Source organism: Cnephaeus nilssonii (assembly GCF_951640355.1).
Source record: "Cnephaeus nilssonii genome assembly, chromosome: 13".
Taxonomy (NCBI): domain Eukaryota; kingdom Metazoa; phylum Chordata; class Mammalia; order Chiroptera; family Vespertilionidae; genus Cnephaeus; species Cnephaeus nilssonii.
The window spans coordinates 34,588,781-34,608,058 of record NC_137084.1 but is presented as its reverse complement, the minus strand read 5'-3'; the positions used below and the strand labels follow the sequence as shown (position 1 = coordinate 34,608,058).

The 19,278-nt window shown below is 44.0% G+C and overlaps 1 protein-coding gene across 4 annotated transcripts in view; it reads left to right on the top strand.

Annotated features, from left to right (window-relative positions):
• TEAD1 (TEA domain transcription factor 1) overlaps nt 1-19,278 on the top strand; it is a 252,832-nt gene that overhangs the window by 29,857 nt on the left and 203,697 nt on the right. The window lies entirely within an intron of this gene.

Genomic DNA, 19,278 nt, shown 5'->3' with positions numbered 1-19,278 from the left:
ACATAGATCCATTGCTTCCTGTACACACTCAACGAGGAGGAGCAGAACCAACGTCCTTTTTGGTGTCTGTGATGCTGCTCCAACAAACTGAGCCACCAGGCCTGGGCAGAAATTGTATTTCTTGACGCATTTATTTTCCCTCAGAAGAGCAGTGTGGGATATTTGAATGGAGTTGGTCAATCATTTAAAACCCCGCTGCTTTCGCTCCTTAGTTTATGATTTCAGGTCTATATTTAGAATAAATTGAAACTCCAGGAGTGTTTGAAGTCTTGAACATATTTAGTGCCAAGGGGCTTGGTTTTGTGGATGATTAATCCGGTTCACTGTTTCTTCAATAAAGTAGCTCTACTGCATGATTCTGTAGTCATCTGAGCTCCTCTGGATGGTCGTGAGAAAGATCACCGTGGGAAGGACAAAGCCAGGAGTCTGTCTCTAGCATAGGCTCCTGCCTTAGAGTTGAGCTTTTGAGCACAACCATAGCAGGCCCCCACTGGTGACTGTTGTCCCTTTGAGTCTGCGTTTGCTTCTTTGTGTGTATAGTGTACACTGTTTGAAGGGAGTGTGTAAGCCCGTTGTGTTTTCTTTAATAAAACTGCGTTTATCCTTGTGTGGACAGATTGTATTCTTAGAGTCCACATTCTTAGAGAACACTCGGAACTGTTTGCTTAGATCTTTTTTTCTTTCTTTAAATAAAGGCTTCCTTCGGTTTATCAACTTAAAAACTGTTGAAAGTCAGACGGGAAAGTTGGTTGAAAGGAGAAGGCACGATTCTTGTGTGGTTTGAAGTTAGTGACTGTATTTTGGAGTGATAAGGCCTTTTACTTTTTCAGAACCTGTATCAAACAGAACTCTCAAAACACAAACTAAGATCTCACACCTAAATTAGGTCCTCCCCCCCACCTTTTTGTATCTGGGTAATCAGGTTTTTGGAAAATCAAACAAGGAAGGTTTGAACAAATGAGGTGCTGCTTTGTTGAAAGTCTTTTTTGACTATGGGGGAGAGTTGCGTGATTAGAGCAGGTTGTGCCTATTGGGCTCTCACTGTCTTTGGGTGCCAAAGATGGGCTGAAATTTCAGTGTATGTGCCAGGGTCTGTGTTGGGTGGTGGGGGTTCAGAGAAGAATGAGGACTCCAGGCTCTTTTAAGGACCTTCAAGGAGCCCCCAGCTAGTGGGAGAGAGAATTGTGTTAAGGAGACCGTTCCCATCTGTGGTGGTGAATGATGTGAGGAGGTGTATGAGGTCTACCAGAAAAGAGACTTGGGCTGGGGTCCTGATTTCCTATTGAACGTAAAATAAAGAAAACTTTGCCTAGCCAGTTTGGCTCAGTGGATAGAGTGTTGGCCTGTAGACTGAAGGGTCCCAGGTTCTATTCCAGTCAAGGGCACATACCTCAGTTGCAGGCTCAATCCCCAGCCCTGGTCTTGGTCGGAGTGCATGTGGGAGGCAACCAATTGATGTGTCTCATATTGATGTGTTTCTCTTTCTGTTTCTCCTCCTCCCTTCCACTCTCGAAAAATCAATGGAAAAAATATCCTTGGATTAACAGGAAAGAAGGAAGGGAGGGAGGGAGGGAGGGAGGAAGGAAGGAAGGAAGAAAGGAAGGAAGGAAGGAAGGAAGGAAGGAAGGAAGGAAGGAAGGAAACTTACATGGGGAATACAAGCTGCTGATTTTTATTGTTTCCTTGAGGACATAGGCTGCACTTAACAAAAAAAAAAATGAGTTTCTAGAACAAATCTTATCCAAGGAGTGACAAGATAATGTAGGGCATGTAAACAAACATTTGGTTACAGTGGAAGGCAAATGCTGGAGGGCTGCCTGCTTCAGGGCCTGCTTTCTCCTCCCCAGCCCTCTCTGGCTGGCTCCAGACCCTTCTTTTGATCTGTTCACAGGCTTTATGACCGGAGAGCTGGAGGAGGTAGAGTCAACGGGTGTTCTTTTTCTCTGCACGTCAAACTTTATTTCTGGTGTGCCCTGGAATGGAGAATCCTGCTGTCCCTATTGGGGGCTGCCTCCTGGTCTACCCCTTGAACCAGACCCTTGAGGGGTGCTATCCTCTGTTCCGTGGCAGCCTCAGGTGTCCGTGTTCCTGGGCTGGCACCAGCCTGCAGCTGTGTAGGGTGAGAATGTGGAACTGACCCTCAATGTTCCTATCTGGGAAGGTTATGGGTGGATAAGGTTAACTTGGGTTTCCTCTCTCTCCTGAGGCTCACTCCCCAGGCTGATCCCTTGTCACAACTCTTTCTTGTTTTGCCCCTTTTATCTGTACAGTGCTTTATGTCTTAATGCCTGTGGCCAAGTTCGCACAACAATGCCCAAAGTAGAAAGGGTAACGATTGTTAGCCCCATTATAGAGATGGAAGACTCAGAGAAGTGTGCCTGGATGTGCAAGGAGCAGAGTTCAGCAAAGAATCCTCTGAGTCTTGTTACTGAGCGGCCAACACCCAGCAGCACTACCTTTTTCCCAGGCTGCAAGCCTCAGGGAACCATCTCTCCTTCCCAGTTCCCGGATCCCTCAAATGGGTTGCTTCCTTTCCATTCCCCCTGAAGCTACTACCATCTTCTCTTGTCTGAACTACTCCAGTCCTCCCTCAGATAATCTGCCAACCTCAGTGAGTCTCATCTGGTTAATTAAGTTGCTGCATCATTATATAACCATCATTATCTAATAATACTTTGATAGCAGTTCTTATGGATAGCATTATTCTTACTGCTTTGCAATTCATTTAATTTTCACAATAATTCTGTGAAGTAGGTTTAGGATTATCCTCCCCACTTAATAAATGAGGAAGTGGAGGCACAGAGACATTCAATACCTTGTGCACAGTTTTACATAGCTGTCAGCGCTGGGATACAAACCCAGACCGCTGGCCTCCGTGGCTCGTAGAACCTACTTGTGATCCCAAACTCTCATTCCTCAAAAGCCTCCCAGTCCCTACATGCTTCATCCCCAACCAGCGCGTGCATTCCCTCTGCATGGAGTAGGAGACCCCGCAGTGTGACCTCAGTGTATCTCTAGCCTGGTGCCCCATTAGGTATCCTTCCTACAAATTGGATTCACGGCATTTTCTCAATGTGCTGTACTCCTAGGAAAGCTTCTTTTAGCAGAGGAGGAGACCTTTGGGTCTTGGCTCTGCCACTGATGATGTGTGTGACCTTGTGCAAGTCACCCACGCTCCCTGAGCCTGGATTCCTCTGCCCAGTCCCTGGGGATAATGGCCCCTAGCTCACTGGCTTTCTCTACAGCTGCCTCCTTCAGGAAGTCTTCTCGCAGTTTGCTCTTCCTTTACCAGAAGGGGGTCTTCACTCCCTTTGGCCCATCAATGTCTTCATGCCACTTTCACCGTCCAGTGTGTTTTAAGTCCAGCGTGATTAACCGTCCTTTGTAGGTGTCCTTTCTTCCTCCTAAACTGTGAGCTCTTTCAGGGTATGGACTGTGGCTCATACAACTTTATAGTCTCCATAGTGCTTTGCCTATAATAGGCATTCAGAATATACCTGTGGAGGGGATGACTTTGGGGCCACTGGGATTCATTTGTTGCGTTCCTTGGAGAGCTGGGTGAGCGGTGCCCAGTGTGAGTTGACCTGCAAGAGCAGCCATTGTTTGCATGGGCTCTGGCTTCTGCTTTTTATTAAATTCTTTCCTGTTATAGCTGGAGATCCCTCCCCTCCTTTTCAAACCCAGGCTCATGGGGTAGTGCAAATTTGCACAGCTATCCTCTAAGCAAATTGACTAAAACTGCAAATCCCCTGGAAGCAGAGTGGCCCTGGACATGCTGTTAAAAAAAACGGCGTGGGTTTCATTTTAGAGAGTAGAAAGAGTTCTATGTTGGAAGAACTCGACTCCTGCCAAGTCAGAGACACGTCCTATTATACTTATCTTCAATTACGGCTGAGTCGGCATTGTGGTTGGTTGGTTTTGGGAGCTCCCCTCCATGTACCTAGACGAGAGGAAGACGATGTGTGTGTTGGACGAGCCTCCTGACAAGTTCAGGGAGAATGCAGTGTGACCACTCAGTTTGGTATGTGGAATTTTGCTGAACGAGCCACTCTTCCCTGCTCTGAGACGTTACAGATGATTGAGGTGTCTGATACCAGGTGATCCCCATTATATTAACGCCCAATGAGAAAGTCTTGGTCCTCTCTTCCAACCCCTGGCCAGTCACTCCCACCCAGTATTCCCCAATTTCAACCACGCTCTACCATCTCTCTGCTTCTGTGCCTTCTCCACCTGCACTTACTTGGGATACACTCTTGCCATTGTGAGCTCTTCTTCTAAAGAGAAGAATGTCCATTATTTCACAGCAGCCTTCCCAGCTACTACACGATACTGCAACTAAGCCTTCCTTCTTTCCCTCAGTCCCCCATACTGTAACTCAACATTAGCATTAATCACACTGTCTTCTACATCTTGAACTTACCTCATTCTCTCTTACTGAGCGCCTGGAGGGGAGTAACTGTATCTCAGCCTTGTATTCTGCTAGTACAGAGAAGCTCTGAGTGTGTGTGTGTACAAGTAAAAGTATTTGGAAGTGATGGTAATAGCTAACATTTCCAAGTGCTGTAACTTTTATTAACAGGAGTGAGTCATGGTTCTGATGATGGTTACTCATTTTTTGGTATCTTTAAGGGCAGAACTCTCCAAAATAAAATATAATTAAACATATGCTGATAAAAACATATGCCATGCGTGTGACCAGCTCTCTAGCCTTGCAATGTAGACATCCAGTGGATATCTGTGGGATGACTGAATTAGTGAATGAGTGAGTGAGTGAGTGAATGAATGAAAAAGCTTCCACCCTCTGGGAAGGAGAGAAAGGGGAATGGACTAAACTTCTCCATTGCTCTTGAAACCGGGCTTCTTGCTTGGCTTGAGGTCCCAGGCAGGAGCTGAGATAACAGAAGAATCCACATTTTTTCTTTCTTGTAATTTCCATTTTTGAGAACCAGCAGGTCTTTTGTATCTTCTCACATTTTCCTAGGCCCTGAGCATTTACCCTGTTCTTCAGAATTTGAGAATTCTACCACCAAGTTTTAATCTAACATGAAAAATGCTCTCATGACAAACCCAAACAGACAACCAAAATGAGGAAACAAAGAAACAACCCCCAAATGAAAGAACTAGTGAATTCTCCAGAAGAAGAGATAAATGAAGGGGAGATAAGAAATTTATCTGAAAAATGCTCTCATGGCTTCAAAGGCCTCACCGCACCATCCTCTGTGAACCTAGCTGGTGTCATTGTAGAATGATGCAGTCTGGAGAAGAACCCAGTGCTCACCCTGCTTAGGGAAGGCTCCAAGCCTGGATACTCATGCCCTTGCGATCTATCTCCATAGAAGTGTGGATGTCGCAAATGTCAGCATTTAGCTGGCATTTGTATATGTGTATTCAGAGGAACATGAGAAAGACCCATTGAAACACTGGACACATATAGAAGTGAAGAAAATTTTATCTCCTATTGTGAAGATGATGACAGTGAAAATTACCAAGATGTTGGTTTGTCTACCAGCTATTACCAGAAGCTGTGTCTTGTATATATAAAACCTGCTTATCGAACAGATAACTTTTAAAATGGTGCTATACATGTAACACACAATGTGTACATTATACTAAAATGTTTTACTCTTATGGGTTATCTGTGGTGATGTGGATAATAATTCTTAGGAGTTTACTTTTTCTTACTACAGGTTGTTGACCATTCAAGAAAAGGTTGAGCTATAAATATTTCATATGAGGTGGTAAATCACTTTCCTATATCGGCTGGCAAAGGAAACTCCCTTGCCTGAATCCCTCACATACAGTCTGGTTGTCCTCATGTGTGTATGTTGCTGAAACTTTTAAAGTAAGTTGAATGATCACCATTAGGCAATGCGGGCTTGCGTTCTCACCAGGCTTATTTACAAGGGTGGGTCGAGTGTGAGTGATGAAATTGAAACTTAGTTTGAACTTTAATGTGCGAAATAAAATAAATTGGACTCTTGAAATTTTGCGTAAATATCTGTCACAGCCTGGTACTAAGTATCTAAGGATCTTTAGAGCTGACCTCATTGAACGTTGAATTATGTTCTAAGATACATCTTAACAGTGATTTTCTCCAGAAATAAAAGCTTAAACTGACTGGTGAAACCACTCTTCAGCTCTCTCTGAATTGAACATTTCCTAATAAGAAATGTTACCTATCTTTACAATTTTCCTACTGTCCTACCTTCAGGTGTCTGGATTAGTTTTATCGAGTAGATTCCCCAGGCTGCAAGTAAAAGGTTAAATACTTGTAGGTACCATTTGCAACTGTATATGAATCAGGACTTTCTGTATGTAGTAGTTAAAAGAGAAATGTATTAAATGCTTCACTGAGGTTTAAAATTATGTTCATGAGGACAGTTTCGTTATACTTCAAGAAGATACTATAACTTAAATAATTAAGTTCTAATGGCACTTTTAATGTGTTTTATATAATGGGGTTATAGATAAGGTTTCCTCGGACGGAGGCTCGTTTTCCTGAGATTTCTAAAGCTGACAGTGGAGCTCCGGGCTGCAGCCTGCTGTTGTCAAACTGGGACTTGTCATTGCTCTCCTTTCCTTCTTGGTTCCTTCTGGGACTCTCAGGATCCTCTGGTGTGGCTGGATCAGATGGCCCGTGTCCTGAAGTTCGTGAACACTCCAAGCTTGAGTGGGAGGCTCAGCCTGGCAGACCCCCTCAGAGGACGGGTGGTCACCGTCGTATCCCCTCACACTCTCCATGGTGGCCCTCTGTTCCTGGAGAAGAGAGGGTGTCAGCCCCATTTTGCACCGATGGGAAACTAAGCTGAAAAAAAGGGTGTGTGATTGGCCCAAGGTCATCTCTTGACCTTGAACCCAGCACTCTCTTCACCTTGTGATGTTATCCTTGTAGATCTCAGTTGCTGTGCCGAGGAGGAGAGTTTTGTAAACCAAATTGTTGGCTAGTTGGAGATTTTCCAGATGACTTAAGTAAGGGAAAGAAATAACATTTGCAGCACTTTTTTTTTTCTTCTTTTAGCAGAAGCATAGAGCCAGCAGAAGTCTTGTTTACTTGTGGTGCTGTACTTGTATGACTAGATGTTTGTCTCACTTGCTGTGGAGGAAAGCAGTTGATGTGTTCTTTTGAAAGCCCTGGACCCGAGACCTAGGATCACCCTTGCACTCCTCACACTTCTTGCATTTGGTGGCTGGCCAGTTGCCTGCTTCTGTGTGTCAAAAACAAAAGCCCTCCACCAAGGACGTGATAGGGCTATCTGCAAGCCATTTTAAGGCACATGACCAGACGTAAGAATGGCACTTGAAGTAGCTTCACAAAGTCTGTGCACCAGAACTTAACCACTTCACTCCCAGGTGACCTGTTCAACCTTAGCTATGTTACTCATCATGTATTTGCAGTTCTACTCTGCTTACTTTCTGCTTCTCACGGCATAAACAGCTGGAGAGGGCCATTTATGGCTCTAAAATAGAGAGGTGGCATCTGCTAGAGAGGAGAGGAGGTGATGGCTGATGATGTGGGGAGAGATAAACACAAGAGTAGTTACATTTAAAAAGTATATTAAACTGGGGTCCTTCAGCCCTCTTGCCCTGTTGTTTCAAGTGGTCAACACCGTTGTCTAGCACAGTGGGATGCTGGGTGCGCATAATATGACTGTGATCTTTAAGTAGCATCCTACTTCTGTCTGGTGAGCTCCGTTTAAAAAGACAGGGAAGAACTGTGGAAATAGCCTTTAGAAGTGAAACAAACATTTTGATGCTCATGGTGCTGATCAGTATTCATACTGAAAGAATATTAACAAAAAACAGTTTTTCCCTCAGGGTACTGGTAACATGAAATCTTATGCTACACTGATTAGTGGCAGTGGGTTTTATTTTAAAGAACTTTCTTTTCTATTGCTAAAATATGTGCTCTTGGCCCTCGCTCTGATCTTGCGGTTTCTAAAGTCCCTTAGAGGACAAGGATGATGATTGGGGATATACATCTCAGCTCCAGCAGCTGCTCCTCCGCAGGGGTCTGTCTTTCAGAAGCTACAGGCTCTCTGGATCTTGACAAAGGTCCTATGTGTGTCCTCTCTGCTTTGTGCTCTGAGTCCAGTGCTAAGGACCTCTCTGTGGAATAGTTGTCTTCACCTGAGGCCTGTGTAATTATTCGTCCTCTAGTGCAGCCCAGAGTTGACCCCGGTTAGGCTCTTGAACCCTGGACAAGTGTAATAAAACTCTGCCGGTTTTCCTTGAAGAGGCGGAATTGGTGAGGTGAGTATGGATGAGTTCCAAGGGCAGTTTTGTGAGTCAGAGACTTTATCTTGCTGAAGGTGTTAACTCCTTTGATCCCAAACACCCTTGATTGAGTTGAGGGTAGAGGGCAAATTTTACACACTACTGGCAGGAGTCTAAATTATATATATTTTCTGGAGAGCCTTTTTAAAAAATATAGTTTTTATTGATTTCAGAGAGGAATGGAGAGGGAGAGAGAGATAGAAACATCAATGATGAGAGAGAATCACTGATTGGCTGCCTCCTGCATGCCCCTTACTGGGGATTGAGCCTGTAATCTGGGCATGTGCCCTTGACTGGAATGGAACATGGGACCCTTCAGTCCACAGGATGATGCTCTATCCGTTGAGCCAAACCAGCTAGGGCTGGAGGGCCTTTTGACAATAAGGATTTTAAATGTTCAGTGTGTGTACTCTGTGACCTGGTGGCTCTACTTCATGTAATTCATCCTAAGAGAAGAACAGTATAAATATGTATAAGGATGTTCCTCACCATATTCTTAAGTGTAGTGACAAACAGGGACTTTAAAACATTCATCAATAAAGGAATAGTTAAATAAACTCTAGTAAAACCATATAGTGAATGTTATATAAACCAGCTGTCGCCAACCGGTGATCTGCGGACCACTGGTGGTCCGTGAGGTCCGAAAGGTTGGCGACCGCTGATATAAACAATTGTTGAAAGTGATGAGGTCAACTTCTGTTTTGTTATGGAAAGGTGGCAAAGAAATTATGTGAGAAAGTTAGATTATAGATCAGTATGTATAGTATGATTCTATTTTCAATATACATGTATGTAGAATGAGTATGTATTATAATTTTATGTGCATTAATTTTGAGGGGAGAATATACATGAAATGCTAATAGAGGTCATTTATTTAGGATTATGTAAGGACTCTCCTTTTCTACCTCATACATTTCTGTATTGCTTGAACTGTTTATAAAGAGGTGACCATAAAAATTAGATAATTAATTTTTAGAAAGCCAACCAGTAGAGATGGTCAGGCCATGTCAGAGGTGGAGGATTAGTGATCAGAAACAACAGAAATCCTGAGTAGAACAGGAGTTGGAAGAGATTGGCCTCGCTATGAAGTAATATTTGTCCATTTGGTCCAGATTTGTCTAAAGCCATTTCACTAGTTGCCAGTGACCCCTCCAAGACCAAACCCTGGACTTTCCCAGCTCAGCTTCTATCTACCCTCTGGGATACTACTTACCATGAACCTCTCAGGAACCAACTAGACCCTTCGCTCAGGGGTCTTGGCTGGTAGGGCTGAGGTCTAAAGGCTAGGCCCACTTTAGTCCTTTAGTGTCCTTTCCCCCACGTCTGGGTGTGTGTATGTGTGATGCAGATTCCCATCTCCCCTTTTGTCCCCTAAAGATTGCAAACAGATCCTTTATCTTCTCAGGTTTTACTGAGAATGACTACAAGGAAACCGATAAAGAAGAAAAAGTAACAAAGGTAAAGTAGCATAGACAGCAAGATAATAAATTAACAGTAACAATGAGCAAACATGGGGTCCCTCACAAGGTTCTGCTCCTCCTACAAAGTCCTTGTCTCTGATTGCTGCATCAGGTTCCCTAATCTCATCTATCATTCTCCAGGGCTGAATGTGCCAAGCCTGCCTCTCCTCCAGCTCCCCTTCTCCAGGTCCCCTCTATTTCTTTTTTTCCATCAGGGTCCCAGAGCCCAGAGCTAGGGCTACACGTGTAATTAAGGTACTCTGGGCTAAAAGCGGAAGGTCCATTTTCAGGTCCACTTGGGCAGTTGGCATCTTTTGAGGGACATTGTGTAATAGCCCTATAAAGGTTCAGTCTTCTTAAATAATTTCTTTGTGCAATTTCCCTTGTTTTCCTTAAAAATCGTCCACCTCCTACTCACCTATCTGCTCATCCATTTTTTCTTTCACTGGCCCATCCATCCATTCATCCATCCATCCATCCATCCATCCATCCATCCATCCATCCATCCATCCAATAACATGAGCTCCTTATTTGGACCAAATCACTGTTTTTAGCCCTTAGATATAAAAACATCAAGGGGTGCTCAGTTCTCGTCCTACCATTCTGACCATTCACCTCTGGACCCCTTCGTTGCTGGCTCGGCTTCCTCCTGCAAGGCCTGGTCACTTTTTCAGTTGATGCTTACATGTGGATGACTCCCATCCCAGCTCACTGCTTAGTTGCATTGAGGCCTTGGGCAAGTTACCTGAACTCTGTGTCACTGTCCTCATGTGGTAAAATGGGAATAATAATATACTTACCTCAAAGGTTGTTTTGAAAATGAAATTAAATAATGCATGTGAAGTACTTGGCACATTGGCTAGACTATATTAAGTGCTAAAATGTTACCACCACCACCACCATTACATTAACGTTTCTGCCCCTGGGAAATATATTAATCCTGTGGGAGGTACTAGGAAAAAATTACAACGAGAAGCCAGGTTTTTATCTGGATGAGAATAAATCAAATCCAGTATGGTTGGGGTTGATTATCAAACATCAGAGGACAATTGTGAATTGACAACAATCAAGGGGTACCATCTGGGAAGACAATAATGGGGGGGGGGGGTGTTGCAGAGAGGAAGTGAGTCTTAAGTTGTACTTGTGTCTGAATTGACAAGGAAAAGCATTTAGCTTGGACCTAAACTGAATTGAAAAGTTCTTTGGCCTTCTGTCTAGTTGGAGGGTTCTCAAGTTGGGGGCCAGATACGGCAGGTCTTCGAGTGATATCATTTTATAACATTGATGAGAAAAAAATATTGACTCCCACTGGAGCCACTGTCTGTGTGGAGTTGACATGTTCTCCCCATGTCAACATGGGTTTTCTCTGGGTACCTCAGCCTCCTCCCACATCCCAAAGATGTGCACGTCAGATATACTGATGTGTCAAGGGGAGGATGGGATGGTTACATTCCTCTCACTTGCTCCTGGGGATGCTGTTTCTGGACGCTGCAATAGACAAGCCCCCACACTGGGGAGCCCAGGGAGCCCATGGTGAGTGTGAGCAGGGCTCCTAGAGACAGAACCTGCCATGCAGGGTCTTTGCCAGAAGGGCTGGGCTCAAGGAATCTGCATAATTTGGATTCTATGTAGGGTTGTCAGGTAAAATACAGAATGCCCAGCAAAATTGGAATATCAGAAAAATAATCAGTATTTTTTTTTTTTTAAGTATACGTCTACTCCCTGACTTGAATTTTAGAGAAGCAATATTTGGGACTAACATATTACAAAATTATTCCTTGTTTACATGACATTCGAATGCAACTGGGCATCTTGTATTTTTATTTACTAAATCTGGCAACCCCAACTCTAGGGGTTTCTTGGATTAACTGAGGTGGCGAGGAAGATGGGAAAAAGGAGGGCACGGAAAATCCTAGATCATCTTTAAAAAATAAAATGAAATCGCCTTAGCTGGTTTTCTCAGTGGTTAGAGCATCGGCCCATGGACTGAAGAGTATCAGGTTCAATTCCCGGTCAAGGGCACAAACCTGGGTCGCAGGCTCCATCCCTGGCCCCAGTGGAGGAGCATGCGGGAGACAACCAATCCATGTGTCTCTCTCACATCACTGTTTCTCTCTCTCTTCCCCTCCTTTCCACTGTCTCTAAAAATCAGTGGAAAAATGTCCTCAGGTGAGGATTAACAACAACAGAAAATCTTGACAAAAATTGTCCTTGGGTGAGGATTAACAACAACAGAAAATCTTGACAAAAAATGTCCTTGGGTGAGGATTAACAACAACAGAAAATCTTGACAAAGGAATATTGTGCTCACTTCCTAGTTCGCCCCACCCACCCTCCTTCCAAAACTGAGACTTGCCACTAAGAAACTTCACAAAGAGGTCATAGCCTAGTGGCTTCCCGTCCAGCTCTGGCTCTGCTGTCAGCTTCCCGCTGAGGACTGAAAGGAGCTCTAGCGAATGCTTTCTGCTCTGCCCTCATTTCCTGTTGCATTGGAGCCACAGGACAAGCAGAATCACTGGACCCCCATTCCAGCCTCATTTTCTCTCAGAAAGGGCATGTGCTGCTGCTGAATCCTAGACACGAATGATTGATCAGGAAAGTGACCATTCGCGTTTTCCTCCTGGACTTTATGTTTTGCCGGTATCTTATTTCTAGAAGTGTGTTTTTTGTTTGTTTGTTTGTTTGTTTTGTTTTGTTTTTTAATCCTCACCCAAGAATATGTTTTTGAGTTCTTTTAGAGAGAGAAGAAGGGAGAGAAACATCTATCGGTTGCTTCCCATACATGCCCCAACTGGGGATGGAACCTCCACCTAGGTATGTGCCCTAACTGGGAATCAAACCCTCAACATTTTGGAATACAGGCTGATGTTCCAACCAACCGAGTCGGCCAGGCACTAGCAGCACTTAAAAAAAAAAATAAAAAAAAATTATATATATATATATATATAATTTTTTTTTATTGATTTCAGAGAAGAAGGGAAAGGAAGAGAGGTAGAAACATCAATGATGAGAGAGAATCACCAATAGGCTGCCTCCTGCACGCCCCCCTACTGGGGATTGAGCCCACATCCAGGGCATGTGCCCTTGACCAGAATCGAACCCGGGACCCTTCAGTCTGTGGGCCGATGCTTTATCCACTGAGCCAAACCAGCCAGGGCTAGCAGTGTTTTTAAGTCAGGAGTCTGCAAACGTTTTCTGTAAAAGGTCAGAGGGTAGATATTTTTGCAGGCCAGGTGGTCTTGGTCACCTCTACTTACCTCTGCTGGTGTGAAAGCAGCCACAGACAACAGACAAGATGCCAGTTGACAGGCATTGCTGTATTCCAATAAAGTTTTCTTTATGGACACTGAAATGTGCATGCTATGTAATTTATATTCCTTTGATTATTTTCAACCATTTAAACTTGTAAAAGTCATTCTCCGCTTGCAGGCCATACAAAAGTAGATGGCGGGCCAGGTTTGGCCTGGAAGCTAGTTTGTCCACCCCGTTCGGAGTCAGCAGCAGAGAACACTAGAGCTTGGCTCTCAGTTCCCCATTTGCACTGCATGGCTTCTTCCCCTGCGATCACAGCTTCTGCCACTACCAACTGAGCAACTGTGCCGGGATCTTTAGTACGGGTTTTTGTTTTTGTTTTTGCCTTTCAGCTTCTTTCAATACGGGTGCAAACCCACATCCCATAGGTTCTTATGTGAATTTGTACGTCTCTCCCTTCGAGAATGAGCCATTAACAGTCAAAAGTGTGGCCACAGAGTATTACAATGAATGTAGTTTATACTGATCATAGGCTACAATATCGGGAGTAATTTTAGTCTAATAAATAAGTAACCAGAGGAACTGAATGTGGGACAATTATATGTCTGTGTTACAATGCTGCCTTCTACACACAGATGTGTGTGTGTGTTATTGTGTTTCTAAATGGCAAGATCAGATTAGGTTTGACTTTCTGTCACCAGATGGGGTCTAGCTGCACCTGAAACATGGGTGAGGAGGCAGGGCCTTTCATTCCTGTGGGTCCTGACTGATGGAGGTTTTGCGTTTTATGGATATAAGATCTGCTGGGCAAGGTGGACAATGGAATTACACTTCCCACAGAAATCACTCCTGGACTGAGAATCAGGTTTGCACGTGTGCCCTGTAGCATTCCTTCTTGCCGCAGGAGATGGGTGGTTATTAGGTTATGTCAAAGTGGTGTTTTCCTTAATACACGATCCTCCTGCAGTAACCCAATAATGGAAGGTGGAAGGAGGGAGGGAAAGAAGGTGGTGACCTGCATAATTCTGAAAGTTGGAAGCATCTGGAAGCTAAGGGGCTTCCTGTGGTATCAACAGCGAGCAGTTGGGGTTCTGCTCCCCACTCCTCACCCCAGTTCCATGGCACATTTGAATCTACTAACCCTGGGACCTGGTACAAGGCAGGTTAGCCTTGTGGTCGAAAGAACAACATCTAGGCTCAGGTTTCCTGGCTCCCAGCTCACGCTTCCAGCTCTTTGCTTTTGGGCAAATTACTTAACCTTGCTGTTTACTGAATTGGATAATAGGGTATTAACAGGAGTGTCTACCTTATAGGGCTGTTGTACGAGTTAAATGAGTTAATGAATATAAAGTGCTTAGAACCCTGCCTGACTCAAATGCACCTTTACTGCGATAGAGGAGGAAGAAGTGGTTTTCTTGTGAGGTAGGGTAAGTAAAGGAAGTTCTGATAGTAATAGCTCAAAATTAGCTCCCAACCCCACCCCTCCTCCCTCCCACTGTCTCTCAGACAGAAATGTGTGAACATCCCTGGGGAAGGTCACGGCTGATCTTCGTGATTAGTGGTTCAAGGACAGTGCTTGGCCCCTGCATGACTGAAGGCTCACAGGCTAGACCTGTCGTTGGCTGTGGGACGACCTTCATCAGGTTCCTCACCTCTCAGAGCATGAAGTAGAAATGCCCCACATCCCCTCCCATGACTGTCTTGGGGGAATCAAAGGAGACAGTTAAAGTGAAAGTGCTTTGTAAGTATGAACATTTTGATTTCATGGAAGGGTATTGTTTCTGAACCCAATTCCTTCCTTTTCTTTTTTTCTTTAAATTACACTCTTGTCTCATCCCTGTAAGAGTCTCAAGTACAGTTCAAGACTAATCTGTAGTCAGATGGTTTTTTGCATTTGTTTTATAGCGATCCTTTTTTTAAAGTTTCATTAAATTTTAATAGCCTCCATCCTAATGTTACCTTAAGTATCTTCCTCTATTCTCATTTGGGCTGAGTCGTACAAACTTTACTTCCATGTGCTTTACATGTGTAATATTCAATGAAGGGCAGTTTCCTGTCTCTAAGAGTTTGCAAACTTTGTTCTGGGGTGTTCTTGGGGGTCCAATGGTCTTCTGAACAACCACTTCTAAGTCGTGGTTGCTTTCTGGGATTCCTAGGTCTTAGAGACCATTGCTTTGGTAGTGAAATTTCCATGAATCAGGACAAGGTTCACTGTCCTGGCCTGGGTCATCCTAGTCCAGTGATGGCGAACCTATGACGCGCGTGTCAGCACTGACACGCGTAGCCATTTCTGATGACACGTGGCCGCTGAGGCGGCCGCATGCCGAGGATGAAACATTTGCTGCTCCTGAGGATGAAATATTTGCGAAATAATGTTTTTTCCTCAAAGTGACACACTACCCGAGTTATGCGCAGTTTTTTGGCGAAGTTTGACACACCAAGCTCAAAAGGTTGCCCATCACTGTCCTAGTCCCTTCTCAGGGCCTGTCCACAAGCAGCAGCCCCTGTTCCACCCGGGCAGAGTAAAACAAGAGCAGTTTGGGGAGATGAAGGTGCCTGGAAGGGGGATGGGGTCTTTGTGCCCAGGAGAGGAGGGACATGCTATGGAGGATGTCCTTGTGCCACAGTGAGAAGTAAGGAGAGTACCTCCGAATATCACTCACGTTAATGTGGGTAAGATGTAAGGTACTGTCCCGTGAGCTCCCTGAGAGGGAGATGCTGCTGCTGAGTCGGCGTCATGCCTTGTTTTGAGCAGGCAGGAGCAAGTCCCTTGCCCTCCTGTGCACCCCTCAACCCCTTCTATGCTGTGCCACTTGCTAAATTCCAGATTAAGCACCTCTCCATCTCATCCCCTTCCACTTTTTTGGTCAACAGTTCAGGCTAGGGACAAGGATTGTTTTACACTGAAAAGGACAGGCAGTGCTGAGATAAATCTTGGTGACCTTTTCATAATTTAATCTGGGAGAAGTCCTGGGTAGGTGGGCTGGGGGTAATGGTTTAAACAGCAAAGAGCTTGACCAGCTGTACCGTCTTGAGTGCTGAGCTCTGAGACTTGGAAATTGTGCTTTGGGAAGTACATAGTGAGGACATAGCCACCCAACAGGGGGGTGGGAGGGGGGCAGGGCAGGAGGAACATGCCAGATAGCAGTCTAGAATGAAAATTCAAATGCTTCCCACTCTGCAAGCCAGGGTGTGTTGGTGGCTGGAACAGTCTGTGGTTTCCCTAATCTGCAAACTTGGTAAGGCATGACTGAGTCTTTGCATCCCCAGAGCCTATTTTCTCCATAAATAATTACTGAAGTGATTTGAATTATAGATTTCTTAGCTTTTGACTGGAAAGGGTCTTTGAAATCTAACGTCCTCCTTTTGCAGGGGCCCAGGCAGGCTAAGTGACCTTCCAGGTCTCAGCCAGGAATTGGCCGCGGTGGAGCGCCATCCCCTGCCTCTCGCTCAGTGAGGGGTATTTCTCATCATATCATGTTGCTCTTCTAATTAAACCGTGGATAATGTCTGTGACATGCTTAATTTCCAATTAGATGACTTTATGGATCAATTTGCATTTAACGTTAAATCTAATGTGGAAATCATTAAAAAGTTAGATCCCTGGGGAGAGGAATAGGTACTTACTCCCTGCCTATTAAAAATAACAAGTGTGTGCCCTGTGTTAATACACGAACCTTTTTATGTGGAATGGGAAAATATTAGTAGAGAATGCAGAACCTATAGGAAGTCTGTGTGCTTGTGAATTGGGGAAATGTCGGGTGTTCAGATCAGGTTTTACAATGCTTGTAGTTACTGTTGCAACAGGTATCACTTACTGCAGTTTTACAGTGCGCCAGCCCGGTGGTAAGTCCTTTAAGGTTATTGTTTTATTTAATCCTCAAAATAACTCTGTGAGGTGAGTATTATCATCTCCATTTATAGATAAGGAAACTGAGGCTGGGGAGATGAAGGCCTTGCGTGAGCAAGTGGTGAAGGCAGGATGTGACTCCAGGCCAGTTTGATTTCAAAGTCGACTCTGGACTAGACTGAGGTGCTCCCATGGGTGCTCAGTAATTCTAACCAGTAGACTCTACGGTGGTCTGAGTGTTACATCTGTTGGATTCTAAAGTGTTTGCAGCTGACACTAATTTGGGGCAGCAGCATTGTTTTAAGGAGGAGTGATGGGTCCTGAGGTGACCAGCTGAGGCTCTCTCACAGGGTCCAAAGGAGACAGGGTCAGTTCCTCAGAAGTGTGACTCCCTGTCCACGACTTGTCTGAGGTTGGCCGGCGCCTCCTCTGGGAAGCCACTCAGCATGTTTTTTTTTTTTTTTTGTGTGTGTGTGTGTGTATTTTCTTTGGACCATGTATCTTTTAAGGGACATGATTTTACACGTATATTTCTTTCATTTTTATTTTTTATGTTTGACTGACAACATGAAAACCAGTTGGTCCTAGTTGCTAGTAACTGGGAAAACCAGTTAGTTCTAGTTGCCAGTTACTAGTCCACTGGATGTAGTTGTGGTTTCCTTAAAGACACGGGTGTGGGGCACTGGGCCCAGTGCAGTTGTGCACTCAATAAGGAAGCTCCCGCTTCTCCTTCCCTTTCTGTAAGAACAACATCCATTTCTCGACGGGATCACTGGATCCAGGAGAACTTACATTTTTTTCTGGCTCTTGCTAGTGTTTTACTATTTATTTAGTCAACCACTGTTTACGAGTGAGAGCATCCCAGACCCTGTGACAGATGGATGATCTGCACCATACACACCCCTATGTTAGGGAGCTTTCCCAGAAGTGCAGGTAGACAGACAGACAGACAAGCAAACAAACAGTATAAATACGAAATATGGTCAGACCAGATACTGTCTACCAGCTCATTCATTCATTCATTCACCCACTCTTTCACCTGCATTTTGAGCACTATGCTATGCGTGGGGCATGTGAAATTGGATAACATCTGGCAGCCCAGGAATTATTTCATTGGAAAAAAAGTGTCTGAGCAACACATATCTATCTCCTTCTTGTGATCTTTTCATTTTATACATTTTAACTCTCTGGCATTAAATGCTCATTGGAGCAAGTACAAGCTTCTAAATATGTTTTTTCCCACATCCAGCAGATTTTTTTGTGTATGTGTGGGGCGAGATGCACATATGAGTTTGGGTGTTTCAATTTGGCTGATACTGGTGTGATTTTTAGGCCAGTGGTTTGCAAATATCCCTTCCTGTGCGTGAAAGTTGCCTGGGTGGCTGGTTACATTCAGATTCAGGTGCTTCACTCCCAGATCCTCTGATTCACTATGTCTGTGTTGGGGCCAGCCATCTGTGCTTTAAGCCTCAGTGCAAGTGAGTTGGTTGCAGGTGGTCTGTGAATTACACGTGGGTCAGATTCACACAGTACTGGGCCAGGGCTGCAGAGCAGAATAGTCTCATCCAGTCTCTCATCTTGTAGCCTCACATGGCTTTGGGTAGGTCATCAGGCGTCTTCAAGTATTGCTTTCCTTGTAGCATGCTTTGCTGGCCGAGAGATATGCTGGAGGCAAAGCACAGGAGAGAGACTCTCGTGCGATTGCCCCATGTGCAAACCTCACATATTGGTTTTTCAGGTTCCTGGTTTATTTTTTTGAATGTGAGTTGAGCTGCTGCATATACACATCGTGATTTCTCTTTATTTCATAAGATAAAAGGCTATCACCACATTAAAGGGAATGAAACAAAATTTTAAAAAAAGTTTACCCATAAGCTCACCATCCTAACACAACTGTTTTCATTTTTCCTTTTAGCCCTTGTCTCTGTATGCAGGCATATTTCTACATAGCTATAATCATATGTAGACTCAATTTTGTATTCTGCTCTTTTCAGTAAAACCTTAAACAAATGTTTTCCAAATGGTTACATAGTCTCAAGATTATTTTTAATGGTCTTACAATCTATCATCCCCACAGGCTAAATTTATTTACCCATTCATCTCTTATTGACATGTATCTTTTTTTCCTTACAGTTTTGCGCTATTATTATAAATACTTGAAGATATGGTTTCATCCTCCTAATATTGAAGATTATTTCTTTAGGGTAAATTCCTAGGAGCAAGATTTCAGGGTTAAAGTGAAAAAACAAACAAACAAACCAATTTTTTAGCTCTTGATGGATATTACTAAATTGGATTCTAAAAGGGTTGTACCAGATTACAATGCCACCAGTTTGAATGTCTTGGCCTCCATTAGATATTGTCATTTTTACAAAGGTTTGGCTCCATGGTATCTCATTCTTTGATTGGCATTTCTTCAATTATGGTAAGCTTGAGCATGGC